The sequence below is a fragment of the Tachyglossus aculeatus genome, chromosome X1 (assembly GCF_015852505.1).
Source record: "Tachyglossus aculeatus isolate mTacAcu1 chromosome X1, mTacAcu1.pri, whole genome shotgun sequence".
Classification (NCBI taxonomy): Eukaryota; Metazoa; Chordata; class Mammalia; order Monotremata; family Tachyglossidae; genus Tachyglossus; species Tachyglossus aculeatus.
In genome coordinates, this window is record NC_052101.1 from 63,461,910 (window position 1) to 63,476,655 (window position 14,746).

Consider the following 14,746-nt stretch of genomic DNA (forward strand, 5'->3'; position numbering starts at 1 on the left):
TAATGTTAGTATCAATCAATCCATCAATCAATTATATTCATTCATTAATTCTATCATTTTTACTGAGCCCTTACAGTGTGCAGAGCACTATACTAACCACTTGGGAGAGTATGATGCAACAATAAACAGACACATTCCCTGCCCACAACAAGCTTATAGTCTTGTTGGGGTCGGGGGTGGGGGGAAACAAACATCAATACAAATAAATAAAACTACAGATATGTACATATGTGCTGCGGGGCTTGGAGGGGGGAAGAACTTGGAGGGGGGAAGAACGAAGGGAGCAAGTCAGCCTGATGCAGAATGGAGTGGGAGATGAGGAAAGGTGAGGCTTAGTCTGGGAAAACCTCTTGGAGGAGATATGTCTTCAATAAGGCTTTGAAGGGGGGAGAGAGTAATTGTCTGTTGGATTTGAGGAGGGAGGGTGGTATTGAGCACTTACTGTGTGCAGAGCACTGCATCAAGTACTTGGGAGTATACAATAAAACAGAGCTGGTCAACACAGTACCTGGCACTGTTTTCTCTTTTCCCTCCCTGACTCTCTTTCCATACAAAGCTTTTGTTCAAAGAGAGCTACCCCCCTTCTTTCTGGCAGTGCATCAGACAGGTCTGCTCTCAGCAACCAACTCCCAGTTTTCAGCTGGGTTGCAGCGCTGTCCGAGGATTTGCTTTGCCATGTTCTTTAATTTCTTCTTCTACCTTCCTCGTTTTTGACTAGCTGACAGTCTCCCAAAGGTTGTTTTGGCATACTTGATTCTGCTTTCGATTTCCCTATCTATCATCGCATCAGTGGTTGATGTGCTGCTCAGAAAGCAGTATTCTGTCAGAGCATTTAGTAAATAAAAATGTCTGGTTGTGTTTATGGCTTCCCCGGTGCAAGCTGATACATCACCTCAGTTTTGTTTAGATTTATGGTCTGCCGGCAGTGCTGGGCTGATTTGGATTTGGGCCTCTAGGGCAATCATCTGTATACGGTAATCCTTGAATGACTGTTTCTAGGACTTTGGATGATGCTTGGAGTCTGTTGACATGGAATAGCTTCCCAGAGGTGTGAAAGGGGTATTCTATGACCTGCATCCAGGTCTCTTGTTGTCTCCTCCACCATAGCTGCAAAGAACAAGTTCAACTGGACCAGGCCCACTACATGTTCCCTACTTTACTCCAAAGGCTATGGGGATTGACTCAGACAGGACTGAATAGCAGTCCCAGAATGGCGTAGTGGATAGAGCACGGGCCTGGGTGTCAGAAGGATCTGAGTTCTAATCCCAGCTCCTCCACTTTTCTGAGTCCCACATGGAATAGGGTCTGTGTCCAACCTGATATGCTCATATCCATCCCAGTGCTTAATAAAGTTCATTCCACATAGGAACCTGGCACATGGCTTAACAAATACCACAGTTACTATAATAATAATTATTATTAATAAGGGCAGTCAAATTTGCTTAATAGTTTCCAGAGACCAGATTGGCTGATCATATCAAATGCTTTGGTAAGGTCTATGAAAATTCTGTAGAGGTCCTGGGGCTGTTCCTTGCACTCCTCCTCAATCAATCAATCAATCATGGTATTTATTGAGTACTTACTGTGTGCAGAACAGTGTACTAAGTGCTTGGGAGAGTACAATAGAACAGAGTAGACAAGCTACTGCCCAGAAGGAGCTTCCAGTCTACTGGAGGAGCTTACTTTATCTGAAATGCAGCAGAGATCACATTTGCTTTGCAACACTGTGGTTTGAAATCATGTCGTGACTCCAGGAGTGTCTGGTCAATGATGATTTTTAGTAGCTGATCCAGGAGGCCTTTGGTTAGTATCTTTCCAGCAGTGAGGCACCTTGATGATTTCCACAATCTGATCTTTTGCCTTTGAAGCACTCAGCAGGTATGCTCTCAAGTCCAAGTGCTTTTCCATTTTACATGGCTCTGCAGAAGGGACTTCTTCAATAATTGGGTCAAGTGTCATAGCTGCACATATCAAGAGGTTTTGTAGGTTTTACAGAGCTCCATCTTCAATGAAGGAAGGCATGTTCAAGAGGATATTGAAATTTTTTTTGCTATCTATTTAGGATTTCTTCCTTGTCTGTGATGAGACTGAATCCATCTTCACTCTTCAGAGCCATATATAATGTCATTAGTGAAGTAGAAAAGCTTTAAGGACTGGTCTAGGCTCAACCTGGACCAAAAGGAATCTTTCATCCCCTTTCTCTTTACTGTAGCACTTATGTACAAATTGATTTGCATGCTCTACAGTCTAAGCACTTTTTATTCACTTATCTATCTTATCATTCTCAGTTGTAGTTCTCTTCCTCCAAACTATAAATAATTGTACTTCCCCCATATGATGGTAAGCTCCTTGAGAGCAGAGATCATGCCATTCTGTTTCTCTATTCTACTGTACTCTCCCAAAGATTAAGTACAGTGCTACGCACATAACAGGTGCTCAATAAATATAATCTATTTATTCTCCATCACCCTTGCACTTAATAATAATAACAATAATAATAATAATAATGATAATAATTATTGTGGTATTTGTTAAGCACCTACTATGAGCCAGGCACTGTATTAAGCGCTGGGGTGGTTACAAGCAAATTGGGTTGGACACAGTCCCTGTCCCACGTAGGGCTCACAGTCTCAATCCCCATTTTACAGATGAGGTAACTAAGGCACAGAGAAGTGAAGTGACTTGTCCAAGGGCACACAGCAGACAAGTGGTGGAGTCAGGATTAGAACCCATGACCTTCTGACTCCCAGGCCCATGTGCTATCCACTATGCCATGCTGCTTCAAATCCACTTGGATTTGTACCCTTGATTCACCCCTCCCTCAACCCTCATACACTTTCTACATATACGTAATTCATTTATTCATATTCATGTCTGTCTCCCCTTCTAGACTGTAAGCTCATTGTGGGCAGGGAATGTTCTCCAAACTTCTTACATAGTACTCTCCCAAGTGCTTAGTATAGTGCTCTGCACACAATAATTGGTCAATAAAAACAATTGATTGATTGATTGATTCTCATCCCCTGACACCATAAAAATTAGATTTACATCTTCAGGGCTAGTTCAAATTGGCTTCTAAGGCTGAAGGGATCAAGTGAAATACAAATGGATGTTCACCAACAGTGTTCATCACAATCCTCTGAACTCAATGGGTATTCAATAAATAATCAAATTTATTAAGCGCTCACTGTGTGCAGATCACTGTACTGAGTGCTTGGTAGAGTGCAATATAAAAGAGTTGATATACAGGTTCCCTGTAAACAACAATCTTGCAGTCTAGAGAGGGGAGACTACTATCTGATGGTTGATTCTCTGACCTTTCAGCATTCTCCTTCACTTCAAACTTTTGAGTTTGTCCTAACAAGTTTTGCTTATCAACTTGAACTGTGCACAATCAAGAACATGACCCTTTGAGCAGCAGTGCCCTGACCTATCACTCTTGAAAATTTCCTGCCACATTTCCTAGCTTTGCTTTTCACAGTTATTTCTCCCATGCTGCTATTTGCCAACTGCCTTTACTATACCATAGACTTCATCCTTTCCCCAATATAACATCACATAGTAAGTATTGTGCTACCGAGAATGGTTAATTTATAGGCTAACTTCTCTCCTCCTTAACCACTATCTTCCATCTCTCACTCTGATGGTTCTTTTCCTTTCTGGTTTCAAACATGCTCAAGTCTCCCCCATATAAAAAAAGCCTTCTCTGAATCCAACTATAACCCCATCTCCTTGATTCCATTATGGTTCAAACTCTTAAATGAGTTTTATACCCACCGCATCCACATTCTCTTCCAACTTCCTTTTGACCCACTACAATCTGTCTTCTGTCCCCTTCACTCCTGTGAGACTGCACTCTCTGAGGTCTCCAAGAGCTTTCTCCTTGCCAAATCTATTGGTCTATACTCCACCCTAACCCTCCTTTACTTTTCAGTCATCTTGGACATGGGGTTCCTTTCCCTCCTAGAAATGCTAGCTAATCTTGTTTTTACTGACAACTCTCTCCTGATAGCCCCTCTCAGGATCACACCTGGAGAGTTTCCAGTATGCTACCAGTCTCGATTATGGGAGGGAGAGTCAAGCAGAGGCAAACCCATTCCATTCCTAGCCTGGGCAGTGGCTAGCGAGTGGAATGCAATCTGCTACAATTCAAAACTCACTTATGCTAGGCAGCAGCAGCATGGGAGAGAGTCGAAGGAGGAGACTCAAGTTTACTGCAAGGAAGAAGGCAATGGTAAACCACTTCCGTATTTTTACCAAGAAAGCTCTATGGATACACTACCAGAATGATTGCAGATGGAGGTGGGGCATTTTGGAAGAGATGTGTCCATGGAGTTGCTGTGGGTTGGAGTTGACTTGACAGCATAAAAAAGACAAGACTCTTCTGATATCCTCCTACTTTTCTAGTTGCTCTTTTTCATTCTCTCTCACTGAATCTTCTTCTGCCTCTCACCCCTTAGCTGTGGGTGTTCTTTAAGGCTCTGTTCTAGATCCCCTACTCTTCTCACTTTATACTCCCTCCTTCAGGAAGCTCACTGGCTCCTCTGGTTTCAGTTACTACTTCTATCCAGATGAATCCAAAATCTACCTTGCTTGCCCAGACCTCTTTCCCCAACTGCAATCTCACATTTTCTCTTGCTCACATGACATAATAATAAAAATGATGGCATTTGTTAAATGCTTACTATGTGCAAAGCACTGTTCTAAGTGCTGGGGGGGATACAAGGTGATCAGGTTGTCCCGCGTGGGACTCACAGTCATCATCCCCATTTTACAGATGAGGTAACTGAGGCTCCGAGAAGTTAAATGACTTGCCCAAAGTCACACAGCTGACAAGTGGCAGAGCCGGGATTAGAATCCAGGACTTCTGGCTCTCAAGCTCTTGCTCTTTCCACTGAGCCATGCTGCTTCTTGACAATGATGTCTGGCCAACCCTTTAAGCTTAATATGTCTAAAACCAAACTCCTCATTTTTCCTCTAAAGAAAAATATTCCCCAACTCTAGCAAGCTTTTCAAGGAACATGTACAGAAAGCAAAAATGATTCATTTCCTGAAAGGACTTTAATTAATTACAGAAATGAGTCTGGCAGTAGTATTGCAGATATAGAATTTTTTTTAAAAAATTAAATGACCTGGGAAAAGATGTTTTCCAGCCTCAGTAGTTCCATTAGCCCTTCCCACACTTACCAGTGTAGAACCATGATACCTCTAGTCTGTAACTTCACATGCATCCCCAATATCCAAAAAACACAGCATCAGCATCAAGAATCATGTTTTCTATTACAATTTACATTTTGTTTTATCACTGATTTACAAAACTCCATCTAATTTCTTCCAGACTTTGGTCCTGTGCCAATTAACTTGAAATACAAATCCAAATATAAAATTAACATAAATTTCTAACCCATCAGGGAGTGTGTCTGTTTATTGGTATACTGTATTCTCCTAAGCACTTAGTACGGTGTTCTGCATACAGTAAGTGCTCAATAAACATGATTGAATGAATGAATGAATTATCCTGACCTAGAGCCACAGAGTAGAGGGGAAGAATAATAAAAGTGAGGAAAAGACAGTAGAAGAACAGGGCTTTAATAATCAATCTCTAGGTATTTAAAACATCCTTCAGTCCTCTTTTTTCTTGAAAAGTAACTTTTCTGTTTAATAGATTGATAATAAAAGTATTGTGGTAATAATGCAATAGTGTTTGTTTTTTTATTACAATTAGCAAGGTACAGTTTGGGAATAACTAAAGAAAATCAATCAGTAATATTTATTGAGCACCTACTGTGTGCAGAGTATTGTATTAAGTGTCTGGGCGAGTGTAATAGATGTGATCTTACAATCTTGGGGTTGATGACATTACTAAAGTAAATTACAGATAGGAGGAAGTAATAGATTATAAAGATATGTACATAAGTGTTATGGTGAAGCCAGGGTGCAGAGCACTGTACTAAGTGCTTGGGAATCAGGGTAACCTGGAGGAGTTATGATTTCAGGAGGGCTTTGAGGACGTTCTACCAGATATAAAGGGGGAGGGAGTTTCAGGTAGGAGGGCAGACATGAGCAAGGGGTAGGTGGAAAAAGAGATGAGAATGAGGCAGTGTTTAAGTTGGCTTGAGATAAATGATACCTGTGAGGGTGGGTTGTAGTGCAAGAAGAGAGTGGATGAGTAGAAGAGAGAGAGCTAATTGAAGCACTTAAAGCCAATGATCAGGAGTTTGGCTTCAAAGCCTTATTAAGGTCACATCTGCTCCAAGAAGCCTTCCCTAATTAAGCCCTCTTTTCTCCAACTCCCTCTCCCTTCTGATTTGCCTAGGTACTTGGATCTGTACCCTTTAGGCACTTGATATTCACCCCACCCTCAGCCCCACAGCACTTCTGTACATATCTGTAATTTATTTCTATTAATGTCTGTCTCCCCTTCTAGACTATATGCTCCTTGTGGGCAGGGAATGTGTCTACCAACTCTGTTGTATCTTACTTTCCCAACAATTTAGTGCCATAGTGGATAGAGCACAGGCCTGGGAATCAGAGGTCATGGTTTCTAATCCCGGCTCCACCACCTGTCTGCTGTGTGACCTTGGACAAGTCACTTTACTTCTCTGTGCCTCAGTTACTTCATCTGTAAAATGGGATTAAGACTGTGAGCCCACGTGGGACAGGGACTGTGTCCAACCTAATAACCTTGAATCTACCCCAGTGCTTAGAACAGTCCTTGGCACAAGTAAGCGCTTAAAAAATACCATTATTCATTTTTTAAATTTTATTTTTACAGTTCTCTTTACACAGTAAGCACTCAGTAAATACAACTGATCTATTGATGGATTTGTAGAGGAATGAGCAACCATTTGAAGTTTTTGAAGAGTAGGGAGATGTGTGCAGAATTATATTTTAGAAAAATGATCCAGGCAGAAGAGTAGACTTCCGCCTATTAAGACTGGAATAAGACTGGAAGCAGGGGGTTCAGCAAGGGAGCTGACATAACACTTAGAACAGTGTTTGGCATATAGTAAGTGCTTAACAAATACCATCATTATTATAGTAGTCAAGCCACGATATGACAAGTGTCTGGACCACGTGAAGGGGCGGATTCTGGAAAAGTAATAGGGGAAAAAAGGACAGGATTTGGTGATAGACTGAATATGGGGGATGAAAGAGAGGGAGTAACAGAGTTAGGGATAATGCCAAGGTTATGGGCTTGAGATATGGGGACGATAATGATGTTGACAACTATGATGGGAAAACTAGGTGGAGAAGAGGATTTGGTAGGGAAGGTGAGGAGTTCAGTATTGGACATATTGTGCTGGAGGTACCAGTGGTAGAGGATGAAGGATGAGATTGAAGAAAAGGAGAGAGGTCAGAGCAAAGCGGTAGATTGGGAATCAGTCACCTCAAGGTGGTAGTTGGAGCTGTGGAGGAAATGAGCTCCTTAAGGAAGTTGGTGTAGAGTGAGAAAAGAAGGGGACCTGGGACAGAGCCTTGAGGCACAATTGGGAAGTCGGGAAGACAGAAGATAAAACAGTAAAAGACTGAGAAGGATTATTCAGAGAGGGTCAAGGAGAATCAGGAGATGAATGTGCCAGAAAAAGTGAGTTTAGAGAGTGTTTCCAGTAGAAGGAAGTGGTCCACAATGTCAAGGTCAGTCAAGGTCAGTCAAGGAGCACCATGGACCACCCCCTTCTCCTCAACACGCTATCCAACCTTGGCTTCACAGACTCTGTCCTCTCCTGGTTCTCCTCTTATCTCTCTGGCCGTTCATTCTCAGTCTCTTTTGTGGGCTCCTCCTCCCCCTCCCATCCCCTTACTGTAGGGGTTCCTCAAGGGTCAGTTCTTAGTCCCCTTCTGTTCTCTATCTACACTCACTCCCTTGGTGAACTCATTCGCTCCCATGGCTTCAACTATCATCTCTACGCTGATGACACCCAAATCTACATCTCTGCCCCTGCTCTCTCTCCCTCCCTCCAGGCTCATATCTCCTCCTGCCTTCAGGACATCTCCATCTGGATGTCTGCCTGCCACCTAAAACTCAACATGTCCAAGACTGAACTCCTTATCTTTCCTCCCAAACCTTGCCCTCTCCCTGACTTTCCCATCACTGTTGACAGCACTACCATCCTTCACATCTCACAAGCCCGCAACCTTGGTGTCATCCTCGACTCCACTCTCTCGTTCACCCCTCACATCCAATCCGTCACCAAAACCTGCCGGTCTCACCTCCACAACATCGCCAAGATCCGCCTTTTCCTCTCCATCCAAATTGCTACCCTGCTCATTCAATCTCTCATCCTATCTCGACTGGATTATTGCATCAGCCTCCTCTCTGATCTCCCATCCTCCTGTCTCTCCCCACTTCAATCCATACTTCATGCCGCTGCCCGGATCTTCTTTGTGCAGAAACGCTCTGGGCATGTTTCTCCCCTCCTCAAAAATTTCCGGTGGCTACCAATCAACCTACGCATCAGGCAAAAACTCCTCACCCTCGGCTTCAAGGCTCTCCATCACCTTGCCCCCTCCTACCTCACCTCCCTTCTCTCCTTCTACAGCCCAGCCCACACCCTCCACTCCTCTGCCGCTAATCTCCTCACTGTGCCTCATTCTCACTTGTCCCGCCATCGACCCCTGGCCCACATCATCCCCCTGCCTGGAATGCCCTCCCTCTGCCCATCCGCCAAGCTAGCTCTCTTCCTCCCTTCAAGGCCCTACTGAGAGCTCACCTCCTCCAGGAGGCCTTCCCAGACTGAACCCCCTCCTTCATCTCCCCCTCCTCCCCCTCCCCATCCCCCCACCTTACCTCCTTCCCCTCCCCACAGCACCTGTATATATGTTTGTATGTATTTATTACTCTATTTATTTTACTTGTACATATTTATTCTATTTATTTTATTTTGTTAATATGTTTTGTTTTGTTGTCTGTCTCCCCCTTCTAGACTGTGAGCCTGCTGTTGGGTAGGGACTGTCTCTATATGTTGCCAACTTGTACTTCCCAAGCGCTTAGTACAGTGCTCTGCACACAGTAAGCGCTCAATAAATACGATTGAATGAATGAATGAATAAAAGGAGGTTAAGGAGGTTTACCTTGGAGTACAGTCCAATAAATTTGGCAAGGTGATCACTGGTGACATTGGAGAGAACAGTCTCAGTGGAGTGAACTTCTCATTTCCCTGTCCTGCTCACCCTCCCTTCTGTATTGCTTATGCAGTTGGGTCTGTACCCCTTGAGCACTTTGATAGTCATGCCACCCCAACACCTCTGCACTTAGGTACATATCCTCATTGCTGCTGCTTCCCCTTTCTTCAATTTATTTTATTGTCTGTCTCCCTCACTAAGTTCCCCGCGGGCAGAGATCGTGTTTACCTACTCTATTGTACTCTAGTCTCCCAAGCACTTTGTGCAGTGCTTTGTACACACAGTAGGCACTCAATCAATACCACTGATTGATTGACTGTTTCACTGAAGGGAGAGCAAACAAGATTGGAGAGGGTCAAGGAATCACCTAAGGGAAAGAGGAAGAGGGTGTATACAAACCCCCTTTGAGGGAATTTGGACAGACATGGTAAGAGGGAGATGGGCATTGCTGGATGATGTAGTGGGGTCCATGGAAGACTTTTTAGGATAGAGGCAACCTGAGTATGTTGGAAGGAGAAGAACAAGGAGCTATTTAGCAAGTGAGCAGTTGAAAATGACAGTTTTAGGGAGGGAAGAAGAGTGGGTTCAAGTGTTTCTATAAGATGAGAAGGGATAGGGTCAGAGGTACAGATGGAGGGGGTAGATATGGAAGTCAGGTGGGAGATCGACTGAGAGATAATAATAATAATAATAATAATAATGGCATTTATTAAGCACTTACTATGTGCAAAGCACTGTTCTAAGCGCTGGGGAGGTTACAAGGTGATCAGGTTGTTCCACGGGGGGCTCACAATCTTAATCCCGATTTTACAGATGAGGTAACTGAGGCCCAGAGAAGTTAAGTGACTTGCCCAAAGTCACACAGCTGACAGTTGGCAGAGCCGGGATTTGAACCCATGAACTCTGACTCCAAAGCCCGTGCTCTTTCCACTGAGCCATGCTGCTTCCCGGAGAGATAGCTGGGAAGGATGAGAAAGTAGGTAGGCAGAAGCTGGGAAAGTGAAGGGTAGATTCTGGGGGGTTCACACCTAATGGTTTCTAAAACTCCCCCATAATTTTGTAGCTATATAGCAAACCATTCTCTTGAATAATTCAAGTAGTATTTTGGGGGTATTAATTATTTTTTTTAATCTGAAATTGAATCTGTCAATTAATGAGGATTTTCTGTTGTTCTAATGTTTATAGTTGGAAATTTAAGCACTTCCAATCTAAGACTGTAATAAATATAAAGTCCTTTGAGCTCCTTTGATAAATATACCACATTTTTAATACAATGTGAATCTGTACATGTTTGTATGATCTAGTCTTAAAACAAGTAAGCCATCACGATTAGAAGAAATTAACTATCTCTCTTTTCCATTCCATTTTGAATTGGTTTTCATGGGAATCTGTGTTTGAGCCTTCACACCAAGCATGTGTTTGTTTTCTCCGGGTCTAGTGTGTTGCCCTCTCAGGGTCACAACTGGAGAGTTTCCAGTACTTTACCAGTCTCGACTACGGGAGGGAGAGTCAAGCAGAGGCACACCCTTTCCATTCCTATCTTGGCCAGTGGCTAGAGAGTGGAATGCCATCTGCTACAAGTCAAGACTCCTTTGTGCTGGGCAGCAGCGGCATGGGAGAAAGTCGAGGGTGGAGACTCAAGTTTACTGTGTGGAAAGAGGTAATGGTAAACCACTTCTGTATTTTTACCAAGAAAACTCTATGGATACACTAGCAGAACAATTGCAGATGGAGGTGTGGCATTCTAGGAGAGATATGTCCATGGTGTCACTCTGGGTCAGAGACGACTCGACAGCATAAGACAAGTGTTATGTGGAATAAAAATAAAAGGGTGGGAATGATGAGGAGTCACAGCAAATTTAGCAGACTGGAGAATAGTTTTGAACCTAAGGGGCATTGCATGTTATTTCTCATGTAACTGATTAAAATTATTTTTCCACTGTGGTTTCATACATTCTTATTGTGCTAATTTAAAAGGAAATAGTTAAAATATGTATTGTAAATTATTGAAGAAATATGGTCACAAAGAGGAAGAGTGGCCAAACCCACGCAAACCTTGTAAAGCTAATGGCTAAACATTTTGTCTGATTTCCAGCATTTAAAAACTGCATGGCTTGCACAGACAATGCTTCAATGGGAGAAATGATTTAATAAAGTTGCCCTCTTTGATAAAAATAGAGAAAAGAGGATGGTTTGGTTTACAAAAATGATGGCTTTGGTGGAAAGAATGTAGCATTATTTAATTGTCACATCTTTTCACCAATGCAAGATAGCTAGTTTGTTCTCTTACCAAGACCCCAGGGAAGCAACAAGAAAATAATATGACATTAAAAAACAAGATAATTTGTTTTTTTAGATCTGTACTTTAAATGCAAAAAGACCTTTTGGCATCAGTACATGAAATTTAGAACAGCATTAACTACTTTTTTTAAACTACTGGCGAAAGTGGAAAATCCCCTTAATGTACTGTTTAGTAAGACTCACCCAATGATTCATGGAAGGGTGCTGCTATAAGAAATTCCAATAATATTTCCTCAGAGGACAAGGAGGCAAAGAAAGAAACTAGGAAATTAGTTGATTCTTTTATAAAAGAAGTTACAGTTAACACTTTGAGACAAGTGAGAGCAAAGCAAAAATTGAGCAAGGAAAGGTCATCACCACAGACATCTCCACATCTCCCTGTGTACATAAAGGAAGGTTGAGCCACCACAAAACTTGGTTCTCCAAAGACTCTAGTGACCACTGTCTTCACTCTGCCTTTCTTCCCCTTTACAAAACTCCCCTTTTAAGGGTATTTATTAAGTGCTTACTATGTGCCAGGTACTGTAATAAGCACTGGGGTAGTTACAAGTTTAGCAGGTTGGACACAGTCCCTGTCCCACATGGGGCTCACAGACTTATTCCCCATTTTACAGATGAGGCAAACAGAAGTTAAGTGACTTGCCCAAGAGCACACAGCAGGCAAGTGGCAGAGTCAGGATTAGAGCCCAGGTCCTTCTGACTCCCAGGCCTGTGCTCTATCCACTAGACTACACTGCTTCTCCTTTCCTGTTATGAAGGCTCCCAGTCTCTTCATCTCCATCGACTGTGCTGAAAGTCACCTCTCCACTTCCTAGCTTCCTGCTGAAGTAATCCTCTCACAGGGTGTCTCCTTCCTTCTCCCCCTGGGTGACCATTTCTTTAGCTGCTCATGTAGGCCAGTAAAGTATTCTGTGTGTATCTCTGTGTGGGGTGGTGTTGTGCCTGTGGATGTTTATGAAGGTTTGGTAGTTTGTGTGTGTTTGCCCATGCATGTCTGTCCCTGATCCCAGGAAAGCCTGGACTACTATATTTTCATATAAAAAAGAATTAAGAAATATATCTGTAATGTATTAATTTATATTAATGTCTGTATCCCCCTCTAGACTGTAAGCTCATTGTGGGCAAGGAATGTGTCTGCTATTATGTATACTGTACACTTCCAAGTACTTAGTACAATGCTCTGTACACAGTAAGTGCTCAGTAATGAATACGATTGAAAAAAAAAGAAAAATATTGTGCAAAATTTATTTTTTTCTCCAACTTTTTACTTCTCAGTTTAATCTGATAACTTATGATAGCTAAGCCAAAAAGTGTTTTGAAAAGATAAATGTTGATGATGTGAATTGGCTGAACTTGACCTGATAATAGAGAAGCAGCATGGCTCAGTGGAAAGAGCACGGGCTTTGGAGTCAGAGGTCATGGGTTTGAATCCCGGCTCTGCCACATGTCTGCTGTGTGACCTTGGGCAAGTCACTTAACTTCTCTGAGCCTCAGTTCTCTCATCTGTAAAACGGGGATTAAGACTGTGAGCCCCACATGGGACAACCTGATTACCTTGTATCCCCCCAGCGCTTAGAACAGTGCTTTGCACATAGTAAGTGCTTAACAAATGCCATCATCATTATTATTATTAATAGCATTTTAGAAGACTGGGAGTATATTGACCAAGCTGCAGAGATTCACTATAATCATTACCATTAAGCACTTATGTGTGTTAATCATATATTAAGCACTTACTGTGTGCAGAGCACTGTAATAAGCACTTGGGAGGGTACATGATAATAGAGTTGGTAGACATGTTCACCGCCCACAACGAGCTTACATATGTGTGACTTTTTAGGAGATTTTAATCTAAGGAAGATAACATCAAGATAACATCAATGAGGACAGATACTTAGAAAGGGACAGTGACCTGTTGTACTTCAGAAAATAAAAAGGCTGATTTTTTTGAGATTACTAGAAAAAAACAACTGAGGGACAGAGGATCTGCATGAAGGAATAGTGAGAGTGGTTTGCTCAAAGCCACAGCATTCTCTCAACCCTGTCAGTTGTGTTTCCGCTGGATCACAGAATAAGCAAATGGACAGAGGTGTAGTACATTTTGAAGTGTACACTAATTTTTGTTGAATGTGAAGGACCCATTTACAGCCAAAGTGGTGGCATCATACTACCAATGTGAAAGCTTTGACCCTGCAGGCAGTTGCCTGTTAGCCACTATCATCTTCACCATCTGGGCTAACTAGCTATTATTCAGTTTTCCTGCTGAACCTGGCCTCACAGAAGGCCCCAGATGGCTTTTTGGTTAGAAGCCTTCACCACTGATAATGTATTTCCAGAAGGCATTCTTCTATTTGCAGAGCTGAGTCTAGAACCCAGGTTTCTTCATCATCAAAAGTATTTGAGCGCTTACTAGGTGCAGAACACTCTACTAAGTGTTCGGGAGAGTATAGTACAACAGAGTTGGCAGATACATTTCCTGTCCACAGGTTTACAGTCTAGTTGTTACCCAAAACTATCCACTGAACCAAACAGGACTCCAACAAAATAGAGAAGCTGTTCTATGCTTTATTTGAAGCCTTTTGGAACAGGTGTCAGCTTGGCAAAATTGCTTTTTCCAAAAGTTACCCACTCTGTTTTGGAGAGTGCTTTAGGTCTGAAGGGGGCAGTAAAAGGGCTAAAGATCAAAGTGCCAAGGGTTGTCCTAAATAAGAGAAAAGAACAGATTGTTTTGGCCAGCTGTCACCTCAATTAAACGAAGGCAAAACACACTTTGGTTATCACTTGTACAGCACACGTTCTTATAGAAATGCAACCATAAAGTGCTTTACAGTCCTTGGATGGTTGTGGGTAGGGATCGTGTTTGCTAACTCTGTTACATTATACTCTCCCGCGCGCTTAATACAGTGCTCTGCACAAAGTAAGCACTCAATTCATGCCATCGATTGATGGTACCGGTAAGATGCAGTTAGCCTTTTATGCCGAGTCCAACGTATTTCCCCGACATCTTTAGAGTTTCGGGGTCAAGAATCCAACCACCCGCCACGTATCTGCCTTTTCTTTCTCTCCTTTCTTCGAGGAATAGAAAGGCCACGAAGCGCTAGCTCAGAGACCTGCGAAACCCCTTTCCGCTCGACACCTGCTTGATTACCACGGTGATATCGTTGGAGCAAGAAGTATCGTGACCCAACAGCAGGCGGGGCGGCCAGAGGGGTAGAGTGATGCTGACCACGTGTGCAGGCTGGAGGGGTGAGGGGCGGGGGAAGCGGCGGGGGGCAGCTGCCTTGCTCCTCCGGCCAATCAGCTCAGGCTGCGGCGGAGC

At 42.9% G+C, this 14,746-nt stretch overlaps 2 non-coding genes across 2 annotated transcripts; both read left to right on the plus strand.

Annotated features, from left to right (window-relative positions):
- The first annotated feature begins 4,012 nt into the window (after positions 1-4,012).
- LOC119920310 lies at positions 4,013-4,150 on the plus strand. The gene has a single exon (XR_005448066.1). It is a non-coding gene; the product is annotated as a small nucleolar RNA SNORA7 (small nucleolar RNA).
- Positions 4,151-10,570: 6,420 nt separating this feature from the next.
- Positions 10,571-10,708, plus strand: LOC119919985. The gene has a single exon (XR_005447758.1). It is a non-coding gene; the product is annotated as a small nucleolar RNA SNORA7 (small nucleolar RNA).
- The last annotated feature ends 4,038 nt before the right edge of the window (positions 10,709-14,746 follow it).